General features: G+C 37.6%; 1 protein-coding gene across 1 annotated transcript in view; it reads right to left on the bottom strand.

Moving 5' to 3' along the window:
- The window catches only part of LOC118761216, a 15,069-nt gene extending 9,472 nt beyond the window's left edge, over positions 1 to 5,597 (bottom strand). Inside the window, exon 1 of the mRNA XM_036498951.1 lies at positions 5,567 to 5,597. The gene's annotated coding sequence lies outside the window, so the exon portion shown is untranslated. The remainder of the gene's footprint in view (positions 1 to 5,566) is intronic.
- Positions 5,598 to 10,448: the final 4,851 nt, after the last annotated feature.

Consider the following 10,448-nt stretch of genomic DNA (forward strand, 5'->3'; position numbering starts at 1 on the left):
TGTGTGTATATATACATGTGTGTATACGTGTATGCATGTGAGTGTGTGTATGTATACATATGTGTATGTGTAGATATGTATATGTATGTGTATGTGTAAGTGTGTATATATATGTATATATATGTGTGTGTATGTATGTATACATGTGTGCATAGGTATAAGTGAGAATCTCCTTATTTACCTAAAACTCTACTCCCCCTTTTTTTTTTTTATATATAGGTTTTTTTTATATATAGGTTTTTTTATTTTTTATTTTTTTATTTTATTTTATTTTATTTTTTTATTTTTTTATTATTTTTTTATTTATTCTTCTATCTAATTTAACACTGACTCCTTGACCACTCCCCCAAGTATGATATTTTGCGCCATGCCTACCCCCCAAAAAAGTCCCCCACCTACACCCCGTTAAACCTGCCTAAATGTATAAATGCCAATACAATTCTTGTTAACTAGCTTCCTGAAGATTTCTCTTGAATGAAACAGTTCTAGTCCTGTAGAAGCTCCTTCTATATAATAAATTAATTTTACTCTGCTATGTATTGAGTACCTTATTTACTGTGGTTAACCCCGAATCAACCCGGGACCTACATATATATATATATATATATATAGATAGATAGATAGATAGAGAGAGAGAGAGCATCGAAAGTGAATCCTAATTTCACAGGCAGCAGGGTACAGTGGATAAAGCAACACATTTTGGCTGAGCATTTATTAATTCTGCAATCCACATGCTTTTTCTAAGTAAACATTATCTTAACTAAGTTATCTCATTATTTCTTACAAAACAGGTACTAAAATTATTTAACATACAATTTATACAATTTTAATTATTGATAGCGGTTAAGATGTAATTTGGTTACTTGACTATGGGAGACATAACTTCACTAGTATAAATATATTGATTGTTGTTTAACTCTGAAGTCAACCTTCACTAAGCAAATTTATGACCAAAAGCATTCCAGCTGTGAGCTCCCAGTCTTTAGAAGGGTATCTAGAACTACATTATCCAATGTGTCCTTCTTTGTTTAAGGCAGATGTGATTTGTAGGACATTTGGTTGTTTTTCTACCAGGTCAAATGACCACATTGATGTTTCTTCAAGGTATCATTATGTGATATATCTTGTGGTTAATAAATCCATGTCATAGCCATGTGGTTTGACTTCAGTCTGTGCAGCAGCAAAGCTATTTTCTACCATAGCTAGAGGCTGACCAATATCTAATGAGAAAAATTTGGTGGAAGGAAACTGGCCATATTCTGCCCTAATATTCTACCTGTTTTATGTTCAAACAGGCCATATCTGATCTCTCACATTTACCATACAAGAAAACAGGTTAAAAGGTGGTGACAGAAAGAGCATCCAGCCCTAAAATGGTGTCCCAAATAAACTTCCATCTTACCCATGATAGCATGGAAAAACAGATTTAAAATTAATGATGTTATCATCATCTTCATTTGACTGTCCACTTTTCCATGCTTGCCCGAGTTTATTAAGGCAGATTTTGTACAGCTGGATGCCCTTCCTGTTGCCAACCCTCACCTGTTTCCAAGCAAAATAATAATTTCCCCATGGTCAGACATGTTTTTCACAGAAGACTGAAAACAAATGACTTCACTAGCATGGCAATGACGCATGTTCGGAACTGTCATGTTATATGAATACAAGGACACACACACACACACACACACATGTATGCATGTATGTATGTGTGTGTGTATATATATATATATATACACACACACACATACAATATATGCATATGTCATCATCATCATCATTGTTTAACATCTGTTTTCCATGCTAGCATGGGTTGGTATGTATATATATAAATATATATACATACACAGATGAGTGTACAACAGACCAATTTTATGAAGCCCTTACACACATTCCTTGATGATGAATGTCTGGAGACTTCAACAAACATATTGGGACTTGGATTCCATAGAGTACACAGAAACACAAACTTTGGTCCTAGAATTGAGGAGGGATCAAAGCTCTGATGCAAATGATTAGATGACCTGTAACATTAACTTCAAGAAACCAACCATTTATCTGATCACTATCAATCTTGTGGGTACACAAGCCAGGTTGACTACATTTTCACCAGAAAATGGGACAGACAGATGCTTGTACATTTTTGAGTGAAGAATGTACAACTCAACAAAGGTTAGTGGCTAGTGACTTCAGGCTTAGATATAAAACAACCAGTTTGGAAAAGGATGTTACGGAAGCTTAAAAATACAATGAACAGACAGAAATGCAGAAAAGTACTAATTGAAGCATCTGATGATGAGGAGATAGAGACATATAATATAGAAGAGAAATGATCACATTTGAGCAACAGATCAAATGTGTAGCTGGCTGAAATAGGTGGAGCAATGAGGTGAACGGTCATTAAAACTAAGAGACAGGCTTGGAAACACTAGAAAAATGGAGGCTGCAAAGAATTAAAGTAGCTAGAAAAGAAGCTAGGCAACAGGTATATATAGAGCAAAGGGAGGAGCAGAAAGTAAGAGGTCTGCCAATGTTCTGCAGCATGATGACATCAGAGGCATGAAATGATCGAGATTGTAAAACAGTGTATCAGAGGGAATCAACATGTTGTGGGCAAGAAGTGTTTGGATGGATGATGGAACATTTAATATTAGTGATTTGGAAAATAGATGTGAATGCTACTATGAAATGCTATTAGGATAATGTGTGGAAGAAAAAAAGGTCTTTCCAATGTGAACCAAATAAAGAAAATAGCTATTGTAGTTGACAGAAGCATAGAAGGTAGAGCAATTTAGGATATGATGGCAGAGAAAGCCCTTAGTCCACCAGGAATTACCTCCAAGATGCTTAAAATATCTGGCAGAGTAGGATACAGCCTAGTCACATCATCATCATCATCGTTTAACGTCCGCTTTCCATGCTAGCATGGGTTGGACGAATGACTAAGGGCTGGCGAACCAGATGGCTGCACCAGGCTTCAATCTTGATCTGGCAGAGTTTCTACAGCTGCATGCCCTTCCTAATGCCAACCACTCCGAGAGTGTAGTGGGTACTTTTACGTGCCACCAGCATGAAACCAATCAGGTAGTACTGGCAACGACCTTGCTCAAATCTTTTACACATGCCACCAGCACAGATGCCAGTAAGGCGATGCTGGTAACGATCACGCTCGGATGGTGCTCTCAATACCCTACTTGCACGGGGCTCGAGTGCCAGTAAGGTGACGCTGGTAACGATCATGCTCGAACGGTTCTCTTTGCACCCTGCTAGCACGGACGCCAGTCATCGAATTTGATTTCACTTGCCTCAACAGGTCTTCGCAAGCAGAGTTTTAGTGTCCAAAGAAGGAAAAGGTACACATAAGAGGGCTGGTAATGCCCCTGGCATAGGCCTTCAGATTATGGTCTCATTTGGCTTGCCGGGTCTTCTCACACACGGCATATTTCCAAAAGTCTCAGTCGCTAGTCATTTCCTTGGTGAGGTTTGAAGGTTGTGCTTCACCACTTCATCCCAGGTTTTCCTGGGTCTACCTCTTCCACAGGTTCCCTCAACCGCTAGGGTGTGGCACTTTTTCACACAGTTGTCCTCATCCATTCTCGCCACATGACCATACCAGCGCAAACGTCTCTCTTGCACACCACATCTGATGCTTCTTAGGTCCAACTTTTCTCTCAAGGTACTTACACTCTGTCGAGTATGCACACTGACATTACACATCCATCTGATCATACTGGCTTCATTCCTTGCAAGCTTACGCATGTCCTCAGCAGTCACAGCCCATGTTTCACTGCCATGTAGCATGGCTGTTCGTACACATGTCATACAGTCTACCTTTTACTCTGAGCGAGAGGTCCTTTGTCACCAGCAGAAGTAAGAGCTCTCTGAACTTTGCCCAAGCTATTTTTATCGCACCCTCCCCTGCTACTGACTTGGTCACCTAAGTAATGGAAGCTATCAACCACTTCTAGTTTTCCTCCCTGGAATGTGGCGGAAGTTGTTCTCAGTGCATTTTCAGTGTTTATTGCTCCCAAGCATCTGCCACATACAAAAACTATCTTCCTAGTTAGCCTTCCTTTGATATTACTGCACCTCTTATGTGTCTATAGTTTACACTTAGTACATCTTATAAGAGTTTCTACCTATGCCTCTACAACAGATCGAGCAGGGCCATCTACCTGAAGGGATTTGTGGTTTGCCTGCTTTCCTACTTATTAAGACTTTGGTTTTAGCTAGGTTGACTCTAAGGCCCTTCAATTCTAATCCTTGTTTCCACACCTGAAACTTCTCCTCCAGTTCTGATAGTGACTCAGCAATTAGTGCAAGGGCATCAGCATAGAGGCACTCCCAGGGGCATCCTGTCTTGAATTCCTCCATTATTGCCTGGAGGACTAAGATAGATAGGTGGGGACTGAGGACTGAACCTTGGTGGACCCCTACCTCTACCCTGAATTCTTCAGTGTGCTCGTTGCCAACCCTCACCTTACAGCACCCCTGTACATGGCTTGCACAGCTCTCACTAACCATTCATCTATCCTTAGTTTCTTCATTGACCACCGGATAAGGGATTGAGGGACCCTGTCAAAGGCTTTCTTCATGTCAACGAAAAGCCAGGTACAGGGGCTTATGTTTGGCTAGGTATTTCTCCTGCAGCTGTCTTACCAGAAATATGGCATCAGTGGTGCTTTTCCCTGGCATGAAACCAAACTGCATCTCATCCAAGCTGACTCTCTCCCTAATCAGTTGGGCTATGACCCTCTACGTGACCTTCATTACCTGATCCAACAGCTTGTTACCTCTGTAATTATTTATATCTAAAGTGTCACCTTTACCTTTGTAGCAGTTAACTATTATGCTGCTACACCAGTCATTGGGAATGACTCCTTTGTGTATCACCTGGTTTACAATACGGGTGACTAGGCTATAGCCGACACTGCCAGATATTTTGAGCATCTCTGCAGTGATTCCTGATGGGCCTGGGGCTTTCCCTGTCTTCATACTTCTAATTGCCTTATCTACCAAGGTACTCTCAACTCGGATAGCTGGTCCCTCTGTTGGGTCGACATTCGGCAGACTCTTTTTTGCCCATTCATTTTCTTTATTCAGCAACCTTTCATAGTGGCTTCTCCAAGTCTCTCTCTTTTCAGCCTCATTAAATGCAAGTGAGCCATCATCCATGTGGACACATTTCTCTCCTACCACATCAGGATTCTCTCTCACACACTGTCTTGCAACACGAAATGCCTTAATTCTTTCGTCCTCACGACGCAGAACATTGGCAGATTTTTTCTTATCTGCTTCTCCTATGGCTAAATGAACCTGCCTCCTAGCTTCCCTTCTGGCAGTCTGATACACTTCACCCATATAGTTAATCAGGATGTATAGAAAGGTATTATACCCAATGACTGGCATAGCAGCATTGTAGTCAACTGTTATAGGAAGACAGACGTTAAATGATGTTGCTATTTTTTTTTAGTAGACATAACTGACTTCTACACGTTCTTCACTGATGATTCTATGATCCACAAAAACAGATGAATTATATCCAAAATGCTAATGTTGCTGCTACCAAAAAGTATTGGGGACTTGATACTTTTTGTTTCAGAAGAGTTGCCCTTCCAACTATAATCATCCTTATTTCTTTTAAATCTCTGAATTATCACTATTATCCCATTACATGACATTTTGAGTTTATTGGGTACCTGGAAATTGAATAAAATCAGTCGTTGTGTGTGTGTGTGTGTGTGTGTGTGTGTGTTGTGTATATGTGTGTATATATATATATATATATATATATATATTATATATATAATATATATATATATATATATATTATATATATATATATATATATGAGTGGCTGTGTGGTAAGTAGCTTGCTTACCAACCACATGGTTCCGGGTTCTATCCCACTGCATGGCACCTTGGGTAAGTGTCTTCTACTATAGCCTTGGGCCGACCAAAGCCTTGTGAGTGGATTTGGTAGACAGAAACTGAAGGAAGCCCGTCGTGTGTATATATATATATATATATATGGCGAAGTTTCGCATGTCGTAGCACAGATTTCCGTCGATTTCCGTAAAAAACTTTTATTTTTTTACATAAGTAATGAGAGCGAAAGAGACTAAGAGGAAGCGATTTTATGACGAGAAGGTTTCTCTTTGAAATCGGCCTGTGTGTGTTTGATGGGGTGTGGGAGACAGACAGTATGTTGTGTAAGTGAAGTGCTTCTGTTAGTGTGTGCGAAGAGACAGAGAGAGTAATGTGTGAAAGAGAGAGATAACTGATTTTTTACTCGGTGTATGTGTATATGTATGTATGCATGTATGTGTGTGTGTGTGTATGTATCTATGTATGTGTGTGTGTGTGTAAGTATGTGTGTGTGTATGTATGTATGTATGGCCGATTCATCGTAATTTTTTACTCGGTGTATGTGTATATGTATGTCTGCATGTATGTGTGTGTGTGTATGTTATGTATCTATGTATGTGTGTATGTGTATGTATGTATGTGTGTATGTATGTATGGTCGATTCAGTGTAATTTTTTACTCGGTGTATGTGTATATGTATGTCTGCATGTATGTGTGTGTGTGTATGTATCTATGTGTGTGTGTGTGTGTGTAAGTATGTGTGTGTGTATGTATGTATGTATGTATGTGTGTGTGTGTATGTATCTATGTATGTGTGTGTGTGTATGTATGTATGTATGGCCGATTCATAGTAATCTTTTACTCGGTGTATGTGTATATGTATGTCTGTCTCTTCACACACACTAACAGAAGCACTTCACTTACACAACATACTGTCTGTCTCCCACACCCCATCAAACACACACAGGCCGACTTCAAAGTGAAACCTTCTCGTCGTAAAATCGCTTCCTCTTAGTCTCTTTCGCTCTCATTACTTATGTAAAAAAATAAAAGTTTTTTACGGAAATCGACGGAAATCCAACCGAAACTATGCCATATATATATATATATATATTTGTGAGTGTGTGTATGTATATGTTTGTTCCCCCAACATCGCTTGGCAACCGATGCTGTGTTTACGACAAAAGAGACCGATAAAATAAGTACTAGGCTTACAAAGAATAAGTCCCGGGGTCGATTTGCTCGACTAAAGGCGGTGCTCCAGCATGGCCACAGTCACGACTGAAACAAGTAAAAGAGTATATATATACATCCATGCCAGCACGGAAGGCGGACGGACGTTAAACGATGATGATGATATATATATACAGAATGTGTCCTGGTGTTGACACCATGTCATATAGATTATGTTCGTTTCTCGTCTTCCGTGAAAAACATGTCTAGCCACGGGGATCAGTTACTTTGCTCGGAAACAGGTAGGGGTTGTCAACAAGGGCATCCAGTCGTAGAAAATCTGCTTTTACAAATTCCGTGTGACACATATGCAAGCATGAAAAAGTGGATAAGGAGTTTACAGGACTACAATAAAGAGGGAAAGTATTCAATGAGAAAAGTTTAGAAAACAAAAAGAGAGAAAAAAACGTTTTCACTCTCCAAGTACCGATTTCTTTCATAAACAAATAAGTTGATTTGTTATTGGGCTCCTAGACTGAACAACTGCATGATCTTTACATCGTGACCAACTACTCTCACTTATTTTTTCTTGGACTACTTTACTGAATACGCCCTTCTCTCTTTCTTTTAAAGAGGTTAAGTATGGATCCGAGAGTAATTTGACTGCTATTTCTAGCTAGCCGAGTGACACGTATAAGCCCCTCTACTCACCCACGTTAGCCTTGTTACCCAATCATGTGAACGTCTAAAGAACTGAAAGTTATTAACAGTTGACAAACCAAATTCTAGTCAAGAACTCGTTAAAAGTTGCTGAGTCTTAACAGAAACCATTAACATTTGAAGTAATAGACCTTTTTTTTTTAAAGTGTGTGTGTGTGGATTGTAGGTGGTAGAAAAAGGTCTCTGGTTTAAGAATCAATATATTTATCCCAATACATCATAATTGACACAAAACTTACGAAGATAAATGCTTTATGAAAAACAATAGTTGAGCATTTTCAGAGAGATTTTAATCCAGTCAACACAAGGCCCGCAATTTTAGGTGGGGAAAGGTCAGAATTGACGGTAAAATTACAGATTAACACCCGCACGATTTTCACTAAGAAAAAAAAAAAAAAAACTCGGATTTTTTGCGTGGGATCAAGTACCCTGACCTCCTAATATGCTGCAAATCCCATATTTTGGTCCGGAATTGCTCCGGGAAGGGGGGGGGTAACACCCCTCCCCCGGAATTTTCACAAGGAAGAAGAAAAAAACCTCAGATTTCTTGCGTGGAATCAAGTACCCTGACCTCCTAATGTGCTGCAAATCCCATATTTTGGTCCGGAATTTTCACAAGGAAAAAAAAAATCAGATTTTTTGCGTGGGATCAAGTAACTTGACCTCCTAATATGCTGCAAATCCCATATTTTGGTCCGGAATTGCTCCGGAAAGGGGGGGTAACCCCCTCCCCCGGAATTTTCACAAGGAAAAAAAAATAACAAATCAATAATTTAGAAAAGAAACATTTCTAGAAGATAGTAAATTGAAGTGTGAACAAATCATTGGGCAAAAGAAGATTTGGCATACTGTCATGCTTTTAGCTGTCAGAAGTGAAAGTCGTCAACTTCGTGTATTTGCGTCAGGTTCGCCGTTAGGCTTATAAAACAATTGAAGTTCAGTTTAAAGTTTATAAATAAATACATTTCATTCCATGTTCTGTTTAAACTTTATAAATAAATATATTCTTGCAGTGTGTGTATATGTGGCTATATGTCTGACTAATGTGTGTGTCTGTATTTATTGTATGTGTGTATAAGTAGTTATATGCTTATATTATCCATTATAGTAATATTTGTCTGTTGAAACCTGTTTTAAGGCGGTCAATAGTTTAATTGAAGATGTATCTATACATGTATATATATATATATATATATATATATATATATACAGGTGTATATATACATGTGTATACATATATATATATATACACATGTCTATATATATACACATGTATATATAAATATATATATAAGTATATATATATACACATGTATATATATATATATACATGTATAGACACATCTTTAATTAACTATTGACCGCCTTAAAACGGGTTTCAACAGACAAATATTACTATAATGGATAATGTAATGGATAAAATTCAGACAAACTTACCTCTTGCTGTCAAAAAAGTGGATTAATTCTCAGCAAAACATACTGTTATGCTAGACCAGTGGTTTTCAACCAGGGTTCCGCAAGAAGTTGCAAAACTGCTAAAATCGGCAGTAATTTTTAATTCTCCTGTGCAGATATGCGTGCATAAGACTATTAAATTATTGCACAGGGGTTCCTCGAGCCAGTGGAATGTTTGAATTACGCTGTGTGGTTTCAGTTTCTAATTTTTGCTTCTGATCTCTCTTTGCCCACCCCCTCTCTATCTCAGTTGTTCATTCTGCTGATATTTAGAAAAGTTTTCGCGCCAAGTTTTGTTGTGGGCGGGAAAAGATGAACGATTTAAAATAAATATACCTTAATTGTAGTGTGAGAAAGTATATATATTCTGATGATAAAATATATTATCTTTCAAAAACATCCCAAATTTATAGACTATATCGTGTATGTTTAAGAAATGGTTCATGAGACATTGTTCATCTGTCTCCCCACCACACCTCCACAAAAATTAGTTTGAGATAGAGAGGGCGGCACAGAGAGAGATCAGAAGCAAAAATTAGAACCTGACACTATCACAGAGCGTAATTCAAACATTCCACTGGCTCGAGGAACCCCTGTACAATAATTTAATAGTCTTATGCACGCATATCTGCACAGGAGAATTAAAAATTACTGCCGATTTTAGCAGTTTTGCAACTTCTTGCGGAACCCTGGTTGAAAACCACTGGTCTAGCATAACAGTATGTTTTGCTGAGAATTAATCCACTTTTTTTGACAGCAAGAGGTAAGTTTGTCTGAATTTTATCCATTACATTATCCATTATAGTAATATTTGTCTGTTGAAACCCGTTTTAAGGCGGTCAATAGTTTAATTAAAGATGTGTCTATACATGTATATATATATACATGTGTATATATATATATTTATATATACATGTGTATATATAGACATGTGTATACATATATATATATATATATGTATACACATGTATATATACACCTGTATATATATATATATAATATATATATATATATATACAGGTGTATATATACATGTGTATACATATATATATATATACACATGTCTATATATATACACATGTATATATAAATATATATATAAGTATATATATATACACATGTATATATATATACATGTATAGACACATCTTTAATTAAACTATTGACCGCCTTAAAACGGGTTTCAACAGACAAATATTACTATAATGGATAATGTAATGGATAAAATTCAG

Source organism: Octopus sinensis, unplaced genomic scaffold (assembly GCF_006345805.1).
Source record: "Octopus sinensis unplaced genomic scaffold, ASM634580v1 Contig10755, whole genome shotgun sequence".
Taxonomy (NCBI): Eukaryota; Metazoa; Mollusca; class Cephalopoda; order Octopoda; family Octopodidae; genus Octopus; species Octopus sinensis.